We start from the raw sequence: 27,517 nt of genomic DNA on the forward strand, positions 1-27,517 counted from the left end.
AGGCCTTCTTCACTAAGTTTAATCATGTTTAGCGTTTGTTTTAAAGTTAGAGACATTCTACTCTTTCCTTCGCTTGAACATTTAGAGGCCACTGTAGGGTTATTCAGTTCAGTTCAGTTCAGGTTATTAGTTAGCCTAATTTCAAATTGTTGTGTCTCAGGGAAAAGGGAGGCGGGAGGAGAGGAAGGGAGAGTAGAGCAGTCAGAACGCACACACAGTATCTGTCAAGTTCACCGTCTCATATGCTGAGGTGCATGCTACCCCCAAAGAATCAGAATTGTAGCATCAGAGATCACTGATCACATATCACTATAACAAATATAGTAAGAATGAAAGTACTTGAAATGGTGGGAGAATTACCAAAATGTGACACAAGAGACGTGAAAGTGAGCAAGTGCTTTTGGAAAAATTGTGCTCAACCGAGTTGCCACAAACCTTCAACTTATTTCTTAAAAAATGCAGACTCTGTGAAGGGCAATAAAAAAAGCTTAATAAAATGAGTTAAACCTGTATTAATCGTGAAGATGTATTTGGTCCTTCCAGACACTTTTGAATGCTTTACATCCTCCATTGTTTTTAATTCTAGCAACAATCCCATTATTAATCCCATCTGTTAATAAGGGAATTGACAGAGAATTTAGGTAAATAGTCTCAGGGCATACAGTTGGCAGAACTGAATCTAGAACGCTGGCTTCTAGCAATAAAAGAGTCTTTGCCTCTCCCGCCCCCACTTGTAGGGCTTCCCTGGTAGCCCAGAAGGTAAAGAATCTGCCGGCAATGCAGGAGACCCAGGTTTGATCCCTGGGTTGGGAAGATCCCCTGGAGGAGGAAGATCCCCCTACTCCAGCATTCTTGCCTGGAGAACCCCATGGACAGAGGAGCCTTGTGGGCTACTATCTATGGGGTTTGCAAAGAGTCGGACACAGCTGAGTGGTTAACAGCCCCCCCCCGCCCCACCCCCCACACACACATATACACTTTTAACATACTTGGTTTAAGATTCCCTTTGGAGAACAAAAGGGTTTTACTGTTTCAAATAAAAATGTTCAATGCCACTGGACTGCAGAGTTCATTTAGTTATTATTACTTATCCTTTGATATCACTTTTACTGTGATCTTGATACATGCTTTAATTCTGTGTTGCTGTTTAACTTTCTGATGTTAGTGACAAATATTTTTACATTCTGAACTGTATCCATATGGGTATAAATTTCCTACAGATACATTCACTGACCGGATTTTCCTAGAGAACTTTTATTTCTTTGTGTCTCCTATGTGGCACCCAGCACAGTACCTTGACATATACATTTTTCAATAAGTAAACTTACTATAACTAAGTTTTTAGTTATAAACCCATATTTTTGTCCTTGGGAAAACAATTTTAATTTGGTGTAAAATATGGTCCTGATAATAAAAATCAGTCTTGAGAATGTCACGTGAGAGGAACAGTTCTGCCCTACCCACCCCCATTTCGTATTCCTACAGTGACACATATCAATTTGTAGGTTGGAACAAGAAGTCTTAAGCTATAAATATATGGAGCATACTTTTCCTGCAGTGGGATGGCTCATGTGACTTGTGTATTCTAATTAAGCTTTTTTTGAAATTCAGGTCTGCATTCTTACTTGATTAATATTCACCACCACTGTTTTTATGCAGATCACATGAAAAATGAACCCTACATGCCAGGATAGCTTGCATGAAATTACTATTCATCAGCATGAATCAATAAGCACACAAGTATAGCAGTATCCACTGGGAAAAGTTAAAGAAAAAAAAAAACTGTTATGAAGGTCATATAATATGAAAGAAAAAGGAGAAAAAAATTCATTTTTGCATTGAAAAACATAAAAATGTTTCAAGAGAACATTAGTATGACTATCTAAGATCAAAAACCAATAGATGAAGTTCTGATATATTTTACTGCATTGAACCTTGAAAACACGAGGCTAAGTGAAATAAGCCAAACGCAAAGGGACAAACGTGGTATGATTTTTCTTATATGAAATACCTAGAACAAGCAAATTCAGTGAGACAGAAAGTGGATCAGAGGTTACTAGGGCCTGGTGGGAAGGAGAAAGTGGAACTCATTTCTTAATGGTAATAGAACTTTTTGAGGGGGATGATTTAAAAATTTCAAAAACAGTGTTGATGATTGCACAACCTTGTGAATTGTACTTAAAATTGGTTGAAATGGTAAATTTTATGTTATCTATTTTACGTTTTAAAAATCATATTAATTACTGGGATGCAAATGTAAGCATTTTCTTTAGTCTTTGAATGAAGAAAGCAACTGATTTCACAGACACTGAACCAGACCACACCATCAGCCCAGGGCTTTCTCTCTGCCCAGGAGTGAGCGTTGCCTGGCATGCCTCCAGGATGTACATGGTAGACCTGTGTGGGTCAGGTGGACAGAGGAATCTAGACGTGATCAGCTTGTGAGACACTGTAGTTGGGAAAGGAACTGACTGACCCAGAGTAGGAGACATGTGAAATTTTGCAAACTTGGAAGTCCTAAAAGAATGAAAATGGAAGAAAAAGAACATGAGGCAAGTAATGCTGAGAAGACAAGACCAGATGTGCAGTGGAGGAAGGCAGCTTGCCTGGGGAAGCTGGACACCTTCCTTCTGTGCTCTGAAAGCACCCAGGTGATGTTAGCGGTAAAGGTAAAGAATCCGCCTGCCGACGCAGGAGACAAGGGTTCCGTCCCTAGGTGGGAAGAGCTCCTGGATTTGGAAATGGCAATCCACTCCAGTATTCATGCCTGGGAAATCCCAGGGACAGAGGAGCCTGTTGGGCTACAGTTAGTTCATGGGTTTGGCAAGAGTTGGATGCGACTGAGGACACACACATACACACACACACACACACACCCCAGTTCAGGATTGTGGTATAAAGAACACACACACTGAAAGAGTTGGATATGACTGAGGACACACCCACACACCCCCACCCACCCAAGTTCAGGACTGTGGTATAAAGAACACACACTGGAATCACCTAGCTGTTCATTCCTTTCTCTACCCTTTGTGAATCTTCCTGCACTGCACTGAGAGACCAGGGGTCATGTCCATTTCTGAATTCTCAGAGTTTGGGACATGAAAAGGACTCAGTAAGTCAGTCACATACCTGGGAGAAGGGGAGGCTGTGGTTGGCACAGACAGAATCAGCCGGCCAAATGACCACCAAGAGAGATGTGTGGAACTGCAGAAAAAAGGCAGTTAAAAATGGCTGAGGAAATACCTACATTTACTGCAGTTCCCTCTTGAAATACAACAAAAATAACAAAGGAAAATTTTTTTTTTCCCAAGAGGAGGAGGGAGAATTGGCATAAACAGAAAACAATGTAAAAAATAGGAGGAAGAAAACGCCCAATGTAATTGTAGAAGCTGATTTAAGAAGTCAGAGACTCACTTCGAAAGGAAATAAAAGTTGAAATCTAAACAGATGATAGAAAGTGAGCATTTGCGAGCATCCTGAACCTGTGAAAGAATCTCGAAAGATGCCAGCGATCTGTTGAAAGAAACGACAAAGAATTAATGCCCCCCACCCTCAGGTCTCCCTAATGCTGCATAGCCTGGGAATTGCCCCTCTAAGGGCATCAGGCATAGCTGAGGCAGTGGTGCCAGGCTGAACACTGGCAGGGGCGGGATGTTGCGACAATCTATACTGTGTTGTAACCCCTTTGCACACTTGAATCCCAGAGCAGTGGCAGAGGGGCTTATACTCCCCCAGCAGGATGTGGGAGGACACTTTTCTATTTTTCTGGGAAATTTTAACCAGCCCCAGTTCCCATAATCAGGCTTTCCCCAAATCACTCAAGGCTTCCGTTGTCCAGTTTGGTAGTCACTGAGCAATGTGAGGCTACTGAGCATTGAAATATAGATGGTCTGATTTTAGATAGTAAAATTCACTCTGTATTTTAAAAACTTCATAAGAGAAAAATATAAAGCACCTCAATAATTGATATAGTGATTACATGTTGAAATAATATTTCTTTTCTTTTTATTTTAAAGTATTTATTTGGCTCCACTGAGTCTTAGTTGTGGCAAGAGGGCTCCTTAGTTGTGGCATTCTAACTCTTAGTTCTCTGACCAGGGATCGAACCCAGGCCCCCTGCACCAAGAGCTCAGAGTCTTAGCCACTGCACCACCAGGGAAGTCCCCGTGAAATGATATTTTTGATATAGTAGGTTAAATAAATTTTATTTAAATTAATTTAACCCATTTCTTTTTAATGTTGCTACCAGAAAGCTTAAAATTACATATTTCTACTGGATAGTGCTGCTCCAGAATGAAGCCTTCTACTCAATAGTTGGCTTTTGCTTACTGACTTCAAAACAGCTTTCAATATCTACCATAGAGGGGATAGTCAAAGTTCATTAGACTTTTGAGGAAACATGTTAATATGAAGGACACAGACAAAACAAACTTTTTTATTTTTAAGTAACTTTCTGAAAATAAACAATGCAAGAGGAAGAAAACATAATGAGACAACAAAAAAACTGTTCTGTTATTGTTAGGGAAAACTTACTGCAACCCCGTTTTTTTTTTTAAATTCATAAAACAAGTATTTTTGGAAATTAAAGCCCAAGTACAAAAATGAACTGTGGGGCAAAGTAATAGCCTCCTAAAGATGTTTATATCCTAATCCTGGGATCTATGACTATGTTGGGCTTCCCAGGTGGCACTAGTGGTAAAGAACCTGCCTGCCAGTGCAGGAGACATGAGACGCTGTTTCGACCCCTGGTCAGGAAGATCCCCTGTAGGAGGGCATGGCAACCCACCCCTGTAGGAGGGCATGGCAACCCACTCCTGTATTCTTGCCTGGACATGGACAGAGGAACCTGGTGGGCTACAGTTCATAGGGTCACAAAGAGTCAGATATGACTGGGGCAGTCCCCAAGAGCTATAGTTTTATTTTCAAGAATCTGTGGCCCTATCCAAACCTGGTCTTATGAATGGCCAGAGAAGGTGTTCACATAATTGGCATGGTTTCCCAGGGAGCTGAAAGATTCAGCCCCTGCGTATCTCTGATCCACTGCCTTGTTCTAATATATCAAATCCCCACTAACAGAAAGCCTTCAAGGTTAAGTCTTCAGAAAGAGTATGAAAATGGAAACATTAACAGGAAGAATCGTGCCCACTAAAATTTTAGCATAGATTAAGGAAGAGAAGCGGTTATGCAGAACAGCAAAAATGGTTGATTGGAAAGAGAATCAGCCATCTTTGGTGGAAATTTGATGAGCTTTACCATTTTCTTTGTCCAAGTTCTAAAATATCCCTATTTTTATAAGACAGGACTCTCTTCTCCCAGCTCTGGAATCCTGAGCCTAGAGACGATAAATCTTACCTGAGTTTAGAGAAGAAAAGATCACAAATTGGTGTGGTAGTTTTTGGATAAAAATTACTAAGAATAAATCTGGGTTAACAGTTCTAAGTTAGTTTTATTAGTTTTATCTTCGTTTAGATACAATTCTCATTAGAATAATATAAAATATTCCTAAACCTAAGTTAGCCTTAAATTACAACAGCATTTTGTTACAAATGCTCTTCTGCTCACCAGATTTGCCCAATATGGACTGAGAAATCTGACTCCAGTATTTACGCTTACTCGATCCACACATGTATTTCCATTTACATATGTGTTTCTACCTGTGAACATATGTATGTGAATATATATGAGACTATACATATATGTATAAATGTATTCTGTCTACATATATGATACAGAAAGAGTATATACATGAAAGCCTTCAGAGTGTTGACAATAAGAAGTATTTCCATGATACCACACATTATACTTTGGCCACTTGATGTGAAGAACTGACTCATTGGAAAAGACCCTGATGCTGGGAAGGATTGAAGGCAGGAGAAGAAGGGGATGACAGAGGATGAGATGGTTGGATGGCATCACCGACTTGATGGACATGAGTTTGAGCAAGTTCTGGGAGTTGGTGACGGACAGGGAAGCCTGGCATGCTGCAGCCCATGGGGTCGCGAAAAGCTGGATACGACTATGCGACTGAACTGAACACATTAATCTATCAGTTCTAGCATATTTGTTCTAAATCTTAAGCTGTGTGGAGAAGAGGAATGGTTCTCTTCTTATCTGGATTTTTCTCTGTGTCCACATAGCTGAGTTGGGATATCCGGTTCTTACGTCAGGGCTTTGTTAGTTTAATGGATAATGTTTTTAGCTTTTCTTAACATATATTCTAAGAATAATCCCTCAATGCCCTTAAAAATGGTTTATTTAGACTCTTTTGCTCTTCTCTAATATATTCGTATATCCTTAACATTTCTCACTGTTGGCCTTGTTTATAAAATTGTGTGATGCCTCAGCCCTCAGTCTCTCAAGAGATTGCCTGCTCTGTTTTGTGTTTTGAGGCCACTTCTCTCTGATTCTAAACAGTTAAGGAGGAGCCTGGAGGTCTAAGCAGAAAAATGATTTCCATTGTGGTAGACATAGGGAGACACTTCTGTGTTACACCATTAAATCTCAGCTACTCCCTTTCCATGCATAAAGAGCAATTAAAGGGAATTATCTCTTTAATCACTTCATGTTTGGTATTTATAATAGCACGTCAAAAGAGGATATTTAATCCTTAAGGTTAGTGGTTATGATTTTTAAGAATTTTAATTCTTACATTTTAAAAAGTCCCATTTTGATTTGCTAATCCAACCTCATGAATGTAGCTGTGACTCAGTCCTGACCCCATGGACCATTGCACCCCAGGCTCCTCTGTCCATGGGATTTCCCAAGCAAGAACACTGGCATGGGTTGCCATTTCCTTCTCCAGGGGATCTTCCTTACCCAGGCACTGAACCTGCGTCTCCTCCATTGGCAGGCAGATTCTTTACCACTGAGCCACCTGGGAATTCTGCTTTTGGGAATAGAATTGTTGTAATTCCATTAGTTATCTTGGCTGGTGAAAATTAGCTGTTTACTCAGTTTTGCCTAGTGAATTTTAGTCTTTGCAGAGGGTATAGTCTTATGATGAGGGGCATGGATTCTGGGGTTCGAATATGAGCTGTGCTATTTCCTATGGTTTTGAGCAGCTTAACTTATTTTCTCTAGCCTCAGTTTTCCCATTTGCATAATGGAGCTAAATTTGGTACCTATCTCATTGGGTTATTATGGTGATTAAATAAGAAATAGCACAGTTCCTGATATGTTGTTAGCACCAGTTTAATACTTATTGTCAAGAGGCAAAAAGGTGTAATCTAATTAGACAAGCGTGGTTTATAATCCTAGCATTGAGGTGGCGGTCATAGTGGAGGTTTTTTGTTTGTTTGGTTTTTTATATGCAAGATCTTTAGCAAACTGTCTAACCTCTCTGTGTTGATTTCTTCAGACTAAAAAGTTCAATAACCTTCCTTATCAGGTGATTGGAAGGTCTGGTATAGAGCAAACTTATAAAACTGCCCGCTATGCTCTTCTCTTCTCCCTTTTTTCCAGTTCTTAGTTCCATTTAGGAATGCAAATTCAGAAAATCTTCTGAAGGGGGGTTCTCTACCCCCTTCTCTTAAAACTCAGCAAGTATTCTTTTATACCACATGTTAAGTAGTTGTCATTCAATCTGTTTTGTTTTACTGGGATCTTTTTTTATTTAATGCTTGCCCTATTTTTGGCTAAAGTATAGGAAATGAGCAGAAGGCATTGAGACGAGATCAGTATTAGAGAGCTTTAAGGTTTTATGTCTAAAGAATAAATAGAAAATAAAAAAAATAGGCAACAGAATTGCTTTCATTAGATGCTATGTGGTAAGAAACTAAAGACATGCCTGGTAGGTCAGGGAAATGAAATATACATCCTGTGTTTTGTCTTTGATTTGGTGATGGAAATAGCAGTATCAGTAAACTGTATGCAGGCTGGGAGAGTGCTGGAGGAACTACCCAAGGGATTGTGAAGTCATTCTTATTCACCTAGTGGGTAGAGATGCTGAGAATTTGAGGTGATTTGATGGTGATCAATCTAAGGTCATGTGCCTTTTCTGTAGCTTCTTGGGGATGTGCTGAGAATGGTAAATTCAAACCAAGATGGCTCAGCCTGGAAGGCAGTGATAATAAAAAATAAAATTAAAAAAAATTTTAAAAATTAAAAAAAAAAAAAATGAAAGAGGAGGGATAGTAGTTTCTCTTTCGCAGACTTGCTTCAGGGTAGGGATTAGGATAGGGAGGGACCAGGACTCTATGGAGAACTTGCAAGTTTCATTTTCCCCTTTGTTTGTCCTGGGCAGTCAGAAAGCTGGTGTAGGGGATATGGAGCTCTGAGGATAGTAAAATATTGATGGGAAGCAGCACGGTGGGTATCACATGGCTCCATTATGTGCACCACCAGCTTGTTTCACAGAACTAAGTTCCCCTTTTGTAAACATGTATTTGGAAACAGACACACAGACTTAACTATCCTGAAGGAAAAAAAATCTTAGCTAAGACTTATACACATTATTTCAAAATACAAATATAATGCCCAAATAATACAATAAAGGAGAAATAAATGGGAAGTTATCATAAAATAGTATATGTTGCCTTATATGAATGTTTAGGCATGATTAGAATTCATAGAAGAATTACTATAAATATGCAGCTCTAATGAAGACTGATAGAAATGTACTGAGTTGGTGATTCAAATAGCATGACATTATCGTCTGAAATCTTGAGCAACTCTTGGTAAAGCTTTGGACAAAAAAGTATTAATTTTCTTTAGTTTGCCTAGTAATAGCAATCCTGGAAAAATCAGCATGTTAAATTACTAAAACAATGCAAGGACTGCTTCTGCCCATATGTAAAAAGGAATTTGGTTCTAGACCGAAATGTGCTAGCTGAAAGCTGTGTGGGATTGTGACATGTACTGTGGGATGTAAGCACCCTTGTCTCCTGCAGGGTGAATGCCTGTGGTTCCTCCCCCGCAACCACTCATTGTGAAATCCTATCCACCCTCACAGCTTGCTCCCACACCTCCCAGGGATCCGTGCCAACCCTCCTGAGCAGAGCTTGTTTCCTTCCACATTTGCCAGGGGGGTTAGAAGTCCAGATAGTGATTACTGCTGTGGTCACATCCAAATCCCAAGAGACTTCCCCCTTCCCTGTCATTGCCAAGCCCATTAAATAAGCTGTCTGTTTCTAATAATATTACCTAACAGCTAGCTTGGAAATGCTTTGTTTGTTTGGGAAGGAAACTTTCAGCGTATAGGGAAATATTGCATAATGCCTGCGAGCAGAAACTCTGGGTCCAGATTGCCTGCATTCCAATCCAGTCACTGCCACTTCCAAGCTGCATGATCTTGCATTGGTTACGGAACCTCTCAGCGTCTCTGGCTTCTCATCTGGAAGGGGAGAGGTACATCGAGGTACTTACCTTGTGGGACTGCTGTGAGGATTTCGTTAGTGGCCACATGCTATGTGCTTTGAGCAGTTCTTGACACATAGCACTATGCACATAGTGTGTACACAAGACTTGTGAGCACAGTGAACAGGCCTGTAAAAAGTGAGACAGGAAATGATTAATTTGTAAATATACAGTGCAGAAAATGAAATAAGATCATGTATTTTTTATTTTCTCTCATAGAGAATCTTTACCAGAGCTCTAAATAGATTCTAATGGATAAAATTCATCGTATTATTTCCTTTCTCTACCTTTTGGCAACGATAATAATGGTTAATAGATAACAATTATAGAGCTCTTAACATGTACGAAGTGTGGTACTAATAGTTTTATAAGTATTGTATCATTTAATTTTTAAACAGATCTATGAAGTTGTTACTATTGACTTCATTTTTACATATAGGAAAATGAGACAGGGTGAGTAACTCAGAGAGTCATGGTTTAGAGAGTCAGACTCAACCATGCAGCTCCAGGGGTCCATTCTTTCTCATCACTGGGCACCGCTAAACCATGAAATGGACATATACAGACAGTTCCAAGAGAAGCCTCGAACACCCAAGCCTGGAAAAACCTCAGGTAACTGTGCTGGGTGACTAATCCTTGACATTTTCTGGCTGACTCTAGGATTTTTATAGTCAGCAGTCTGGTGAAGGTTTTGTTTTGAATAACTTATTCTTTGTCGATTGAGTTTTGGCTGTGCTGGGCCTTCGTTGCTGCGCAGGCTGCTCTAGTTGCAGTGAGCAGGGGCTGCTCTCCAGGTGCGGACCGTGGGCTTCTCATTGAGGTGACTTTTCCTGTCGCAGAGCACAGACTCCAGCACGGGGGCTTTGGTGGCTGCGACTCCCTGGCTCTAGAACCCAGGCTCAGTGGTTGTGGCGCTCGGGCTTAGTTGCCCTGCGGCATGTGGGATCTTCCTGGTCCAGGGATTGAACCTGTGTCTCCTGCTTTGGCAGGCGGATTCTTGACTACTGAGCTACCAGGGAAGCCCTGGTTTTGTTTTAAATATGCATTAGTGTCTGGATCAGGACTGTTCAAAAGTACTCTCTTTAATGTTCTGTATGGTAAACAGCCAGTAGTCATATGTTGTACTTGAGCACTTGAAATGTAGCTAGTGTGACTGAGGAAGTTAATTAAAAAATTTTATTGAATTTTAATTAAATATGAATAGCCACATGTGTCTAGTATTAGTGCAGGCCTAGGTAAGTAAAGGAGATGCAAAGAGAAAATGCTGGACTTGCAAAACCACCACCCTCTGTTTCAGTAGGAAGGAGTCTGTTGTAAGGTATAGAAAATACATAGAGGGAGTGGGACTGGTTTCTTTCTGCCTTTTTGAACATGGGGACCTTAGTGCAGCGCCTTCGGAAGTATCCTTTGTTTAGCAGGTGGGTGCCCTATGGGAAGTCCTCTGGTGTGTTCACAGGTCCTCAGCTTCAGCATCCCTGGCACTGCTGAACTGGCTCCAGAAACCTTTAATTATTGCAGCATATGTTTCAGTTTTTAAACTGGAAGAAATTTATTCCCTTCAGCCTGAAGTCAGCACAGATGGGATCTACAGCTGAGACCTCAATATGAAAGAGCTAAATTGCTGACCTTTCATAGTTGCCATGATGCTGCTGACCTCAACAGCTGTGGTTGCCACAGTATGTGGAAAGCTTTTCTAACAAAAAGGAAAAAAATTTTCCATTTAGAGCCATCATTGTGATTTGAATTCAAGGTAGGTAAATGAAAGGTGGTCTATGTTGCTGGCTTTATTTTAAAGAAAAAAATCTACAGTATTAGAACAGAAGAATGTTGCTTTTGTTCAGTGTGTCCATGAATGTTGTAGTATACATTTCAACCTAAGTGTGTATTCAAATGGGAATAAATTTCTGTGAAAACACTGACTATGAATCGGGGTATCTGAGATGTTTCTGTGCTTAGTACAAATGTGTAGACGCTTAAACCCCGATGTCTCTTATTTCTTGAGTGCTATAAAGTGGTATCATTGCTGAATGTATATAATGGGATATTTTGGGTAGTCAACATTGCAATTTCAAGATTCATCTGTCATTGCATGTAGCTGTAGTCCATTCATTTTCATGGCTGTATGACAGTCCACTGTATAGGTTATATCACACTTCATTCATTCTCCTGTCAGGGAACTTCTGGGTTGTTTCCTGGTTGAATGCTCTTTCAGTTGATTATACTTTCTGTTGCGTTCTGGTTGGGAGGCAGCAAGGGTAGGGCATGGATTATCTACCTCTGAGAAGCAGAGAACAGTAGGAAGAGCAGTCTGGAATGAAGGATATATTTAAGATAAGGAGAAGAGTTGGGAACTAACTTATTTTATTTTTTGAGTATCTGAACTGTCACATATGCCATCTGATTTACTTCTCAAAACAGTCATGTGAGAAATTTTATTACCTTCATTTAGTAAGTGAAGAAATGGACCTACACAGAGGAAAAGCAACTTTTCCAAGATCACACAGCTCATAAGAGACGGAGCTAAATGTTCAACCCGAGTGCTTTCTGACTTAAATCCTTCATCTTTTCTCTACATAGGGCTGACTAGAACAGTCAGGATTATATGACCCTGAGAGGAGATGAAGTATAAATGGAAAATATAACAGTATACTGTCAGACTCTGTCACTTAAAACAACAAAGTCGACCTAGCACCAGGAAATTTGATTTCAAGGTAGACTACTAAAAGAAAACAAAAGGGACTTTCTGCTCCAGGCTCTGCATACTGCTCTCCAGCACAAATCTTTCTGACTCTGCCTTCTGACTTGGACAGTGACTTATCCAACCAGCTCTGTGGTCTTAATCTTCCAGAAATTTTCCTTCTGTCAGGGATGAACCAAAAAGTCATGTCATCCCAGGATTACCCTTCATCAGCCACGCAATCAGAGTGAAGAATAAATTGACCCTGTTTATCAGCAATCTACCATATGAGCTTTTTTTTTTTCCCCCCCCAATGGTAAGTTTTTATGAAAAGTTAGGATAGAATTGGGTGCCAGGGACTTCCCTGGAGGTTTAGGGGCTAAGACTTTGTGGTGGTGACTCAAGTGTGATCCCTGGTCAGGAAACTAGATCCCATGGGCTGCAACTAATACCTGGCACAGCCAAATAAACTAAGTAAATAAATAAAATGAATTAAAGAGAATTGGGCGCCATCCTAGCATATGAGAGCACTTTGTTATTTTAGGTCTGGAGCAAATTTTGGTGGCTACTGTGCAGTTCATAGTAAAGTGTAAGTATATATTCAACATTTATTTCCATGATTTTAAATTATTGACTGCTACTGCTATCCCAGGGATCATACAGCCAGGGTGATTGTGCGTCTGAATGGAGAAAAATCTCTTCGGTAGACAGAGGCTGGAAATTGCCGTTGCTCTTTGCAGGTGGCTGTTGTACTTGTTCATGTTTTATTTAGGTGTTTAGCAGTGCCATTTGAGTTTTTAATTAAAGTTGTGCCTGCACTTCAATTGTTTATGAAGCCTCACATAGATTTAATCATCCGATCAGCTTGATGAGGATTGCAAAGGTGAGCTTTATTGCTTCACGCAGTGGCTTCTAGCTTCTATCTGGAATGTAAAGGGAGCATTGATTCATAAGAACATTACAAATAGCTCAGTGATCATCGGAGTATATTGAGTGGGGATGAAATGCAGAAGTCTATTACAGACACTCTGTCTCTATTAACCTCTCTAACCTTCCATTTACTTTGATGGATAGAAGGATTTGTGCCCTGAAATCAGGGAGATATCATGTGTTTCAGATGTGGGGTTATCTTTAAGATGGTGTTAATCATTTTAGCACATCAAGACTGAGTTTAACTGATTTTGAACAGTTTTGCTTCACATTTTACTATAGTAATTCATAAATTTGGAGACTAGATAATTAGTAAATATCTTGAATTTACTCAGTAGGATGAAAAAATACCTGTATTTTGTTATTTACGGTATTTAGAATTTTAATTCCATATATATTGAACTAATGTTCCTATGACTGCAATAAAAATACTGCATTTCTGTTTTTGCCATTCCTTTGGGAAAAGAAAGGATGGGTGAAGGTAGTATATACCGTTTAGAGAGGTTATTTTATCCTAGGGTAGAATGGATTATAATAATAATCTTAGAATAATATTTGAGTTTCTGAGCTTTAAAAACATTGTTACTGGGATGTTTTAAAACTTTATACGATTATTACATACATTATTTTTAGAGTTTAATATTATCAGTGTTTTCCAGTTTAATGACTCTTTTTGGTTACCTAGAAATATTTTCTTTTTATAGCTCTGAAAGAAAGCTTTGCTTTGAAAATGATCACTGAATTAATCTGAGGAAGTATGTCTTAAGATACTGTGATATAGCTGCCCCAAACATTAAAAAAAAACTAGTATCATATTCATTGACTATTACTAGTTTCTTTTGATTTACAAATGTCATTTGTAAATCAAAATGGAATTTTGTGACATTTATGAATTTCAGTTTCTGAGAAAAAAAGGCAATGGTGGATATAAAGCCATTTCTTTCCATGTGAATGCTTTCAGTTTTCAGTATTTCCCAAAGAATACACTCACAGATACCATGTAATTCATAGTTGGTTTTTCCTTTTCTGCCCAGGATAATTAACTGAATAAAATTAGAGTGTATTAGTTATTTTATTGCATGGCTAGTATTTTTCATTTTGCTTCTTTTGCCTTTTTTTTTTTAATCTTAAGTTTTCCATCTACACTGCAGTAGCCTAAGAGTAGCAAGAATTTGAAAGTGGCTAGGAATTTGTACCGGAGAAGGCAATGGCACCCCACTCCAGTACTCTTGCCTGGAAAATCTCATGGATGGAGGAGCCTGGTAGGCTGCAGTCCTTGGGGTCGCACAGAGTCGGACACGACTGATGTGACTTAGCAGCAGCAGGAATTTGTACTGTATCAACATTAGAAGTCATCAGTTCAGTTGGTCGCTCAGTCATGTCCGACTCTTTGTGACCTCATGGACTGAGCACGCTGCGCTTTCCTGTCCATCACCATCTCCCAGAGCTTGCTCAAACTGACGTCCATTGAGTCAGTGCTGCCATCCAGCCATCTCATTCTCTGTCATCCGCTTCTCTTCCTGCCTTCAATCTTTAGAAGTCATAAAATAGCACAACTGTTTCATGTTGTTAACCATGTTATTGTTTCTGAAAGTTGTCTAAATACCTCAAGGACTTTTAGCAAATGGATCTGAAATGAAAACTTGAAGTGCAAGTCATTTCTGGTGTAGTTGGCAAAACTTAGTTATTAAAAAAAAGCACTTGACGTACTGTGTTTTAGTTGCCTTGTTAAATTATTTTACAGCTGAAGACTAAGCTTTGTGAAGGCAGGTACAGTTTTTATAATGTTCGGTGCTTATTTCTCACTGCCAAAATAGTATCTGGCATAATATGTAATTGTTAAATGAATAAATCAATGAATGACTTCTTAAACTGATGACATAAATTTAGTCACTGAGGAACTGAACCATTTTTAGGATTCAAAGTGTGAAAGTGTTAGCTGCTCAGTTATGTCTGACTCTTTGTGACCCCATGGACTGTATGTAGCCCATCAGGCTCCTCTGTCCGTGGGATTCTCCAGGCAAGAACACTGGCGTGGGTTGCCATTTCCTTCTCCAGGGGATCTTCCGACCCAAGGATTGAACCCTCATCTCCTGCACTGCAGGCTTACCACTGAGATTATGTACCTTAAATATGGGCTTCTCTGGTGGCTCAGATGGTAAAGAATCTGTCTACAATGCAGGAGACCCAAATTTGATCCCTGGGTTGGAAAGATGGCCTGGCGACGGGAATGGCTACCCACTCAAGTATTCTTGCCTGGACAATTCCATGGACAGAGGAGCCTGACAGGCTACAGTCCATGGAGTCACACAGAGGAGTTTCTTTGCCTTTTATTTCTTAAAAATAAATAAATAAATAAAGGAGAAAAAAGGCAATGATGAAAATTATAGCATAAAATATGACTATAATCTTAGTGGTCTTGTTGAATGGCTTTTTAAAATTAATTTTTTATTGATATATAATTGACTTACAATATTAGGCTCTTTTTAATCTGAGGATTAAAAACTTCAGGGGAACCTAGTCACGGGAGGCAGCCCATACTTTTTGAATTTTACCTCTGGGAGCTTGACCAGGTTCTTACAGTAAATGTTGGAGAAAAATTCCCTCATGCTTCTGGCAGGGGGAGAGGAAGAGGAGCCATTCTGAAAAACAGCAGAACACTTTGCACTCCCTAACAATGCTTTCCTCAGAAGAAATTAGCTTATCATATCCTAACCTGCTGGAGTGTTACTGGAGCCTAATGGACCTGGAGGAAGGGAAATACCCACTCCAGTCAGCTCCAGTAGATGGGAAATACTAACTTCCTCTCTGCCTTCCTTGTGGGAAGAGGGAAATATCCAACTCCAGTCCACGCTAGTCATTCTCTCACCTAAAGAGACCAAAACAACAACAACAAAACAACCCCAAGAAACACTTGTGATGCACTTGTGATGTTCACAGTCCAGAAGCACTGGCTCATTAAAAGGCAGAAGCCTGATCACGAGACTGCTTTTGCCCTACAACTCACTACTTCATTATTAAAGGTCTATTTACAGCAGTTCCTTTTACCCAGGACATCATATCCAGCTATCAAGAAGAAAAAATCATAAGGCATACCAAAAGGGGACAAACACAGTTTGAAGAGAAAGAAGTGTCAGAACCAGATATAACAGAGATATTGGAATTACCAGACTGGGAATTTAAAACACCTGTGATGGATATGCTAAGGGTTCTTATGGATGAAGTAGACAGTATATAAAAACAGATGGACAATACTAGCAGAGAGACCGAAATCCTAAGAAAGAAACCAGAAGAAATGCTAGAAATAAAAAAAATGCTGTAACAGAAACGATTCATTTCTTTAGTATCTACTAATATTACTATCTGCTAATATCTACTGGATATGGTTGAGGAAAGAATATTACTCACTGCTAAAATGGAATGATCTACGAAGCCATGAAAGACAGGCAGGTACTTAAATGCATATTGCTAAATGAAAGAAGATAATCTGTTAAGTCTGTCTGTACGGTACAACTCCAGTTATATCACATTCCAGAAAAGGAAAAACTGCAGAGGCAGAAAAAGACCCATGGTTGCTATGGGTTGAGTTGAGGGGAGGGATGAATAGGTGGAGCCCAGGATTTTTAGGGTGGTGAAAATATTCTGTTTGACACTTTAATGATAGATATATGTTATTGTACATTTATGAAAGCTCGGAAAATGTGTAACAGCAAAAGTGAACCCTGATGTAAACTGTGGACTTAAGGTGCTTATAATGTGTCATGCATGTAGGTTCACTGATTGTAACAAATGTGGTGTGGAGGGCGTGATGATATGGGAGTGGCTATGAATGTGCGGGGGCCACGGAGTGAATGGGTGATCTCTGTACCTTCTTCTCAACTTTGCTGTCATCCTAAAAGTGCTCAAGAATTTGTTATAAAAATAACATGAAGTTAAGACAGTATAGCATGGGAGAAAAAATATCTGAAAGTTGATTTATCTTTCAAGATAGTTTTCTTGAGTATTTTCATGTCATAATATTGCTTCAAAATTGTTGTTGTTGTTTACTTGCTAAAGTTGTGTCAGGCTCTTTGCAAATCAATGGACTGTAACCCACCAGACTCGTCTCCATGGGATTTCCCAGGCAAGAATACTGGAGTAGGTTGCCATTTTCTACTCCAGGAGATCTTCTCGACCCTAGGGATCGAACCTGCATCTCTTGCATCTCCTGCATTACAGGTGGATTCTTTACCTCTGAGCCATCAGGGAAGCCCGTGAAAGTGAAAGTGAAAGTGAGGTCGCTCAGTCGTGTCCGACTCTTTGCAGCCCCATGGACGGTAGTCTACCAGGCTCCATGGTCCATGGGATTTTCCAGGCAAGAATACTGGAGTGGGCTGCCATTTCCTTCTACAGGGGATCTTCCCGACCCAGGGATTGAACCCGGGTCTCCTGCATTGCAGACAGACGCTTTACCATCTGAGCCACTAGGGAAGCCCCAGGGAAGCCCATAGTCAGCCTTTTATCATAGGTTAATTGAAAACACTGGGCTTCCCTGAGGTTCATGCAGTAAAGAATCTGCCTACAATGCAGGAGACCTGGGTTTGATCCCTGGGTCAGGAAGATCCCCTGGTAAAGGGAATGGCTACCCATTCCAGTATTCTTGCTTCGAGAATTCTATGGACAGATGAGCCTGGTTTATAACAGTTCATGGAGTTGCAGAGTCGAACATGACTGAGCGACTGACACTTTTCACAGTTCAAAGCACAGCTATCTCTGCATGTACCTTTTGTTTCTGCAGCTGAGCTGCAATAAAACCCATTCAGCTTAATAGTGTACGTGGACATTTTGCAGTCATGTCAGCTCCCTGTTAATGTGCTTCACCACGTGAAGCCAGTGGAATAGTCTGAGCCTTGTTCACAAAGCCCTGGTCTCTCAACTCCCCTTGTATAATTTGCATTTTCTATTTTTCTCATCACTTTCATTTCAAAATTGCTCCATTGAAGGGAAATTGTAGCCTCTAAAATCAATTTGAATATTTTAGGAATAGCAACTTATTAAGAAAATAGTAATTGTTTCACATGCTGTGCGTAGTCCTAGGAATGCTTTAGAACTCACTTTTGCTTTTATTCTTCCTTGACTTTCTCCTGATCATGAAGTCTCCTTCTATTCCTGATAGCATTTTTGTACCTCTATTCTTTTAGTCTGGGTGCCTTTTAGGCCCCCTGTAAGGCTATCCTGCACCTTTACCAATAATTATTAATCCTATATTGCATGCTTCACTAATGCTTCACTAGATGATTTAAATTTGAAGCTTCATGTTGGTGAAATAAATTAGACCTTCCTTTATCAGTGTGTTCTCAAATACGTTTACATAAAATGATGGCTACCAATTTACAATTTTCCAGTGGTTACATAATTGGTTTAGTGCGTATGCATGATCCGTGGTGTTCAACTCTTTGAGACCCCCATGGACTGGAGTCCACCAGGTTCCTCTGTCCATGGAATTTCCCAGGCAAGAATATTGGAGTGGGTTGCCATATCCTTCTCCAGGGGATCTTCTGAGCCAGGGATAGAACCTGCGTCTCTTGTGTCTCTGGCATTGGCAAGCAGATTCTTTACCACTCAGCTACCTGGGAAGACAAATGGTTTAGTAATTGATTACAACTCTGTATTTCTCCTGATTAGCTTCTTTTGGACTGTATTTAATATGACATAATATTATATGTTGTGTATATGTGTATGTGTGTTCTGTCCTAAATTTTATAGGCTAGGGATGAATCAGTTTAATATATTGACCGTCTTCTAAAAGGCAGCATCATGACAGCTTTTATTTCACCTGATATGTTAGATTTTGCTGCTTGCCATTTCAAAGATTATATATCTTAAAAGCAAACAGGCTTAATATTCAAAATAATTATTTGCAATTCCATTTCAGATATGACCATTTTTTATTTCAGGTTAGAATACTGCTTTTCTACTATTAAGGCAATATGAAATACCGAAAGGTATTTTTAAGATGCAGGTTCAGATTCCATAGTTGTGGGATACTGTTAAGCTCCCAAGTGAAGCCAGGCTTCTGGTACTAGCAGTTGTCACCTTCTGTCATTTGGGAGGAGGATATGATCAAGACGGCTTCTTTCAGTGATGGCGGAAGTCTCCTGTCATTCAGATGTCCTCCCAGCGGGTAGGTCCTACTGTGAAGACAGAAGCTAGGTTGGTGATTCCTTAAGGATCTTTCATGCCTGTAAGGTCCTTTTGCCTTCCATCTGTGTGACTCCACCCCTCAGAGGAGAAGGAGCACCTCGTTAGAGCAGAGGCTGGACCCGTTCTTTTAACTGACCTCTGCATTAAGAATGTCAGGAACTTCCCTTGTGTTTATGATATGTGTAGAGGCAGACTTACATTTTAGCTTGGAGACACAGGCTTGGCATGACAAGTGCAAGCAAAACTTAGTGCATCTAATAATTTAAGTGTAGCAGCCAGGCCCATTTAATAGAGTACCTGAGTAAGTCTTTCTGAAAAGTGAATATAAGGAGTTCCTTGTTGGTGTTGTTCAGTCGCTACGTCTCGTCTGGCTCTTTGTGACCCCGTGGACTGCCAGAACGCCAGGCTTCCCTGTCCACTAGCTTCTGGAGTTTGCTCAAACTCATGCCTATTGAGTCAGTGAAAAGTGAATGTAAGATATTCTTTTTTTTTTTTACAAAAATGAGAATTCCCTAATGTTCATTTTTGTTACTGTTTCTGTTAGTGGCTTTTATTTTTTTTATTTTTTTTTTAATTTTCATTTTTACTTTGTTTTACTTTACAATACTATATTGGTTTTGGCATACATTGACATGAATCTACCATGAGTGTACATGAGCTCCCAAACACGAACCCCCCTCCCACCTCCCACCCCACATCATCCCTCTAGATCATCCCTGTGCACCAGCCCCAAGCATCCTGCATCCTGCATCAAACATAGACTGACGATTCATTTCTTACATGATAGTATACATGTTTCAATGCCATTTTCCCAAATCATCGCAGTGCTGTTTATAATAGCCAGGACATGGAAGCAACCTAGATGTCCATCAGCAGATGAATGGATAAGAAAGCTGTGGTACGTATACACAATGGAGTATTACTCAGCCATTAAAAAGAATACATTTGAATCAGTTCTAATGAGATGGATGAAACTGGAGCCGGTTATACAGAGTGAAGTAAGCCAGAAAGAAAAACACCAATACAGTATACTAACACATATATATGAAATTTAGAAAGATGGTAACGATGACCCTGTATGCAAGACAGCAAAAGAGACATAGATGTGTAGAGCGGACTTTTGGACTCTGAGGGAGAGGGAGAGGGTGGGATGATTTGGGAGAATGTTATTGGCTTTTAAAAAAGAAGTGTTATTTTATATGGGCACACATTTTCACTTTTGAACGTATTTCATAAAATTTCAAACTTGCTGCATGAATAATAATATGGGAAAAGCATGGTGGTATACACTTTTTCCCCTTAGAACACACTAAGTAATTTGCATGGTTACCAGGTGAGAATTTTGTTTGCCCTTAACTAAGCATTTAACATAAAGTCATGAAAACTGTATTGTGTTTGTTGAAATATTTGAGTGAAGGTGGAGACCTTTTCTTTTGCTTTTATCTTTGAAATAGTACAAGTTTTGAAAAGCACAAAAGACTAAAATTTGTCTATTCAATCTGAAGTTTGCCTCTTGACCTCCAGGAATATTATTTTGGAAAAATTTGTCAGTTTTCTTTTAAAGATCTCAACCATTATTGGTCTTGGCAGTCTAGTTGAAAGTACTTCTCTATGTAAATGCACATATTCGTTTAGCAAATATTTACTTACGTGTAAAATGTGCAAGGCACTGTGGGAGACACTGATGAGGTTACAGAGAGGTACCAGATGCAGTTCATCTTTTTAAGGAAATCCTCATTGCCCTTTAATGCGTTATCAATCAGTCTGAGTTCACTGGTCTTCATGGTGTGAGAAAGTCTTTAAGTCTTCTTATTTGATTTGATTGCAGTTTGTCTATGGTATTTTACAGAAGAGTATACTTTGTCTCTCTTCCCCACTCTGTTACCAGACAGTATCTTTAATCTCATCAGTGGGATGATGTTTATCATCTGTATCTGTTATATTAAACTTAAATAATTTAAGTGAATTATTTAATATCTTCTTTTGCATATAAGTGTATCCTGGGCTCACTAACTTTCAGTGCTTTTGTCTCTAACAAAATTAAGAAATCTTATTCGTATTGCATTTAAACTCTTTATTTTGAGAGCCTTTCTTGGGACTCCGTAAACTGCTGTTTTGCATGTATTCTTTATGTCAGATAAAGTCTGCTCTGCTCTCTAGTATGGAGGGAGAAGGTGAGAGAAATGTTTCAGCAAGTGCGAAGGGTAGGACAGGATTGTTGCATTTCCACGACAGGACATGAGGCCTGGGCGTGGGGAGGTTAGAATCCTCCCAGCGAGATGGAGCCATCGTGTGGACATTCTGCTGCTTTCCTTTTCTAAAGGAAGAACAGAGCCGTGTTCATGTTAGGGGTCAAGAGCGTTCTTTGCCCCAATAATCTCTCCTTCTCCGACTTTAGAATAGAGCTGAACTAATCAGAGGAGTCAAATTATATCATCTCTTGGTTATCTTTTTTTTTCTCCCTGTAACAGCTTTATTGAGATATTCACACACTATACCACACTGTATATTCACTCATCCAAAGCATATAGGTTAGTGGTTCTTAACATGTCTATAGAGTTGTGGAACCATCACTGTAACCAATTTTAGATCAGTTCAGGTCAGTGCAGGCGCTCAGTCGTGTCCGACTCTTTGCGACCCCATGAACTGCAGCACGCCAGGCCTCCCTGTCCATCACCAGCTCTTGGAGTTCACTCAGACTCATGTCCATTGAATCGGTGACGCCACCCAGCCATCTCATCCTCTGTCGTCCCCTTTTTCTCCTGCCCCCAATCCCTCCCAGCATCAGAGTCTTTTCCAATGAGTCAACTCTTCGCATGAGGTGGCCAAAGTAGTGGAGTTTCAGCTTTAGCATCAGTCCTTCCAGTGAACACCCAGGGCTGATCTCCTTTAGGATGGACTGGTTGGATCTCCTTGCAGTCCAAGGGACTCTCAAGAGTCTTCTGCAACACCACAGTTCAAAAGCATCAATTCTTCAGTGCTCAGCTTTCTTCACAGTCCAACTCTCACATCCATATATGACCACTGGAAAAACCATAGCCTTGACTAGACGGACCTTTGTTGGCAAAGTAATATCTCTGCTTTTCAATATGCTATCTAGGTTGGTCATAACTTTCCTTCCAAGGAATAAGCGTCTTTTAATTCATGGCTGCAGTCACCATCTGCAGTGATTTTGGAGCCCCCAAAAATAAAGTCTGACAGTGTTTCCACTGTTTCCCCATCTCTTTCCCATGAAGTGATGGTACCAGATTTAGTCACTCCAAAAGAAATTCTGAATCTCTTAGAGGTACTTCTCACTTCCCCCATCCTCCACTGCTCCTACCCCAGCTCTTTGCAACCACTGGTCTGCTTTTTTCCTTTATGGATTTGACTATTCTGAATATTTGTATCAACAGAATCATACAATATGTGATCTTTTGTGACTGACTCCTTTCACTTAGCATTATTTTTCAAGGTTCCTCCATGCTGTGGCATAGCAATACTTTATTTCTTTTTTATGGCTGAATAGTAGTCCATTGCATGTCTGTATAACACTTTATCTGCTTATCAGTTGGTTGACGTTTGTTTCTTTTCACTTTGGAAATGTTATGAATAGTACTGGTATGAGCATTCAAGTACAAAATTTTGTGTGTTTCAGTTTTCATTACTTTTATCTGTGTTTCTAAGAGTGGAATTGCTGAGTAAACTCTATGTTTGAACTTTTGAGGAATTGCTAGATTGTTTTCCAAAGTAGCTCTTTATTATTTTTTGAAGCCATTTCTTCCACCTGTTTTCACTTTCCCTGCCTTGATTCAGGTCTTGATGCCTCTTGCCTGACTGAAGAGACTCACTCGTAGGCAGTGGCACAGTGGCTGAGAGTGTAGGTTGTGGAGTCAGATGAAATCAGTGCCTAGCATGTGACAATAGAAAGTTACTGAAATTCTGCCTATCTCAGTTTCCAGCTAAAGAATTATATGTTCCTATCTTCCATGCAGTTAGATGTGGCCATGTGACTTATTGTGGCCAGTGAGATGTAAAGAAACATTGTGTGCGATTTCCAGGATAGCTTACTGAGGGGGATTGTGTCGGTCTCTTGCTTTTACTCCTTCTTGCTGCTTGGAATTGGATACACTGTCTGGTGCTCTAGTAGCATCTTGGTCTCACTAGTAACTATTCGAGGGAGCTGGATGCTTGGTCACCATGGATCTTTCCAAGCATCCTCATTTCCTGCCTTTGTTTTACATGAGAGAAACAATGGAACTCTATGTGATCAACCCACTGTAACACTGAATTTTCTAGATACAACCACATCTGTTTTGAAAGTAATTTTACTACCACCAACCTTTCCCTTACCCTGTGCCTTTCCAGTTTATAGGTTTTATTCATGACTGGCCCCTTTGATTGATTCAGCCACAAGGACTGCCCTCTAGCTGGCATCTGTGCATCTTAACTGCTGTTCCTATCGTCTGCAGTGCTGACGTCGCCTTTTAACCATATTAACCCAGCAAATTCTTACCCATTCTGTAGTTTTGATTTCGTTGATCATTTTTAATGAGTTCTGTTCTGACAACTCTTTGTTTCTAATCTTGAGTTTTCCTGGATATTTGTTACATGTTTTGACTGAAACATTTTGTCATTTTGCATCAAGGCTATTTTAAGAGTAGAATGTAGGTTAAATGAGTGTGGCCTCTGAAGTCAGCTAATATCCAAAGTTATCCATCAGTACTGAACAAATGGCTCTTGTCTATCTTAATCTCACTAATTCTTTACCCTTTCTTAACATTGTTTCCCCTATCCTTTCTTCTCTATCACCTGGAACGTGCTTTATCATCAGCAAAACTTCAGGCAATATCCTGAAGGTCTTCTCTGAATGTTCTCTTCTGTTGCTCCAAGTGAAATCTGACTGCCTCTTAAGGACAGTGCTTCCTGTCCTTCCAGGCAGTGGCTGTTTTTTTCTCATATCCTATGTTCCTTGGTGTCGAGAGAAGCTGCATGTCTTTCTTGTTTCCATTGCTGCTTTTAAAGATATGTCTCTTCTCCTTCGAAGTTACCAGGTCCTTTGAAGCGTTTACCTTTATATCCCATCACCTCACCTTCCATTTACCCCTTTACATTCACGACTCACTTTTTCTTTCTTCATCATTACTCTGTGTCATTGTTGGTGTAGTGAATATCCGCCCAACACCCGGCCTCTTCATCCCTATTTCTTATTATCTTTCCCTTTATCCCAGTTTAGCTACCTCTTCCTGTGGCCATACTCCAGAACCTGTGGTGACCAATAATTGTTACTTCTGTTACTTCAGTATCTGGGTTCCCACTCTCTACCTGCCACTGTCTTACTGATGGCTAGCACAGTACTGATTCCACATAGCAGGCGGGATAGTAAACATTGTTGCTGTTCCTGCTTCTCTGTTTCTGTTGCAGAAGCTCTTGAAAGTAAGAACTGTATCTTATTATGATCCCTATTTCTACAGAACCTACCAAAGTCCATTGTACAAAACAGTTCTTAGTGATGTTTATGGGCCCAGTAAAATAAAGAGCAGTAACAATAGGAAGAATTTGTCTTTCAAAAGATCCTTTTATCAGAAAAAAAGAGAATTAAAATTTACCATTTAGATATCACTTGGCTTTAAAAAGCCATTTGAGTAATGACATTTCAAAAATTGTTTTCTTTCTCATTCCCTCAGGGGGAAAATAGATGTTATAATTTATTGCCATTGGGATTCTTTAATTTTAGTCAGGGTTGATCAGTTATAAATTTCCATCATCCAAAGATGATTATAACTGAGCTATAAATAGGAAGATTGCTTTTTAGTAAAATGAGTCAGCTTACCTGAAAAGAATTAATTATCTTTTCAGTGTTAGAAAACGTTTTACTACTCACTTAATGAGTGAGAAGGAGAGGGGAGTGGATGTGTTAAGATTTTCTCAGCCTTTCTTATAATATTTGTAGAAAAATAGAAGTATTCAATGCCATTGTATTATTTGTGATTTTTTTTTATTTTTTTGGAGATAAGAGAAAGATATGTAAAAGTTTTCTACTTATTTGGGTTGGATGTTGACTTTCAAGAATGTTTAAAACTAATGTGTACCAACAGTTTTCCCAGAAGCACTAGTTCCATTATTAGTGTGTTTATGTGTGGTTGCTCATTATATCCATGAATATTTCAGTAAATAACTTCTACTTATACTGCTATTATACTTTTCAGTAATTTTTCATAGTTAGATATATGAAGGACTTGAAAATCATTGGGAAAAATATTCCAAGGATTTATAAACATTCAAGGTTTTATAAAATTCTGAATTTCTATAAGGTTAAACTTTTTAATATATTAATATGTTTTTTACCCAACACTTGAGGTATTTCAAATAGTATCTGGAAACATCTTTTAGAGTTTGCCATTAAAAAATCTCCTAGGTAATAATAACATGGTGATGATTATAAGGAGCCCTTCCTATAAACCAAGCACAGTAAGTTTTTCCCATATATTATTTAATTCTTGTTATAGCCATGTAATTTTGCTGTTATTATTATTCCCACTTTAGTTCAGTGGTTTAGAGAAAGTAAACTGAAAATTCAGTTCCAGGCCATATGGCTTCATTCTCAATGATTTACATATTGTATTTTTCTTGTAGTGCCTAATTGAGGAATAAATACAGACTCGATCTTTGAGAAATTAATTTAAAATCATGCATCCAACAAGAGATCAAACTCAGTAAATTTAATCTCTTTAAAAGACAACACAGCTGAAAATGGGCAAATTACATGAATAGGCAGCTCACGTGAAAGAAACCAAAAGTGGTGAATGGACTTGCAGAGGTGCTCAAGCGCTGTTTATCAAGAGAACACCCAGCAAAAGCACAACGAGATAATATTTCACACCCATCAGGCTGACAAAAAGCAAAATGACTGTCAACAGGGCTGACAAGATATGTATTGAAGAGAACTGTACTGCTGCGGAGAATTCCATGGACAGAGGAGCCTGGTGGGCTACCTTCTATGGGGTCTCAAAGAATTGGACGTGAATGAGCAAATAACACACACACACACACACACACACACACACTGTTGAGGGAGTGTGAATTTTTACAACAGCTTTGGAGAGCTGTTTGTTGACATGTAAAATATTTCAAGATGTGTATTCTTATAACTCAGCAATTCCACGTCTACAAATATGTGCTCTAAAGCAGCAAAAGGCAAAGTGGGGTCCTGAAACTTCTGGGCTTTCCCCAGGGTACTTTCAGAGGATCTGTAAGGTGAAAACCATTTTTATAATAATATTAAGACAGCATTTGCCTTTTTCATTCTAATTTTCTCATGATCATACAGTGAATTTTCTCAGAAGCTCCATGATAACTGATTATTCAGCAGATTGAGTTCAGAAACATTGATGAGAATTCAGCTGCATTTATTCAGCCATACACTTAAGATTTGTATAAATATGTAACAGTGCCACTCTTCCTCACTCATTTATTTTTGTTTTGTGAAATATAGTTATTTTCATAAAAATATATTCTATCAACATGTAGTATAATTATCATTTTAAATGAATTAATAAGTATTTTTAAAATTTCTTAATTTTAGTCTTTAATATAGGAAATATGGAGAGATGTTAGCTGCATGAGTAAAACCTCTTTGGAGTCCTTCAGCATGTTTTTTTTTTTACATTGAATTTGTGTTATATATTGGAGTATAGTTGATTTACAGTGTTGTGTTCATTTCAGGTGTATGGCAAATGATTCAGTTATATGTATACATATATCAATTCTTTTTCAGATTCTTTTCCCATAGAGGCTATTACAGATTATGGAGTAGAGTTTTCTGTGCTGTACAGTAGGTTCTTGTTAATTATGTAGTTGTATGTATATGTTAAGTCCAGAATAGTTTTGAAAATCATTGTATATATGTACAATGCAAGTGTTCACCATAGTATTGTTTATAAGAGTAAAATAATAAACCCAAATGTCCATCAGTATAGATATGATGCCAATTCTATCAATGTGGAATGATAAATTGTGATATATCTTTATATATATACACACACATACACACACATTCATCCATATTTCTCAGATAATCCTTACCTTATGTGTCAAAATGTTTTTGAGACTGTATTTTTCTATTTATAAGTACACAATAAAAACATGCAAAGTTTATTAAAAATTAAATATCAGTTCATAATATTGCAAGTTTGTTGACCTTCGTCTTGAAGTGTTAGCCACTCAGTTGTGTCAGACTCTTTGACAAGCCATGGAGTATAGCCTCCAGGCTCCTCTGTCCATGGAATTCTCCAGGCAAGAATACTGGAGTGGGCTGCCATTCTCTTCTCCAGGGGATCTTTCCAACCCAGGGATTGAACGAGGGTCTCCTGCATTGCAGGCGGATTCGTT

General features: G+C 39.1%; 1 protein-coding gene across 3 annotated transcripts in view; it reads left to right on the forward strand.

Moving 5' to 3' along the window:
- The window catches only part of SMYD3 (SET and MYND domain containing 3), a 756,573-nt gene that overhangs the window by 112,275 nt on the left and 616,781 nt on the right, over window positions 1–27,517 (forward strand). The window contains exons 1-2 of one of the 3 annotated variants that reach the window (XM_069545498.1): window positions 9,254–9,358; window positions 9,797–9,969. The exons of 1 other annotated variant lie outside the window; for it this stretch is intronic. The gene's annotated coding sequence lies outside the window, so the exon portion shown is untranslated. Of the gene's footprint in view, window positions 1–9,253; window positions 9,359–9,796; window positions 9,970–27,517 lie in introns of those variants that run through there. One more of the 3 variants, XM_069545499.1, reaches the window with a different exon arrangement.

The sequence above is a fragment of the Ovis canadensis genome, chromosome 12 (assembly GCF_042477335.2).
Source record: "Ovis canadensis isolate MfBH-ARS-UI-01 breed Bighorn chromosome 12, ARS-UI_OviCan_v2, whole genome shotgun sequence".
Lineage (NCBI taxonomy): Eukaryota > Metazoa > Chordata > Mammalia > Artiodactyla > Bovidae > Ovis > Ovis canadensis.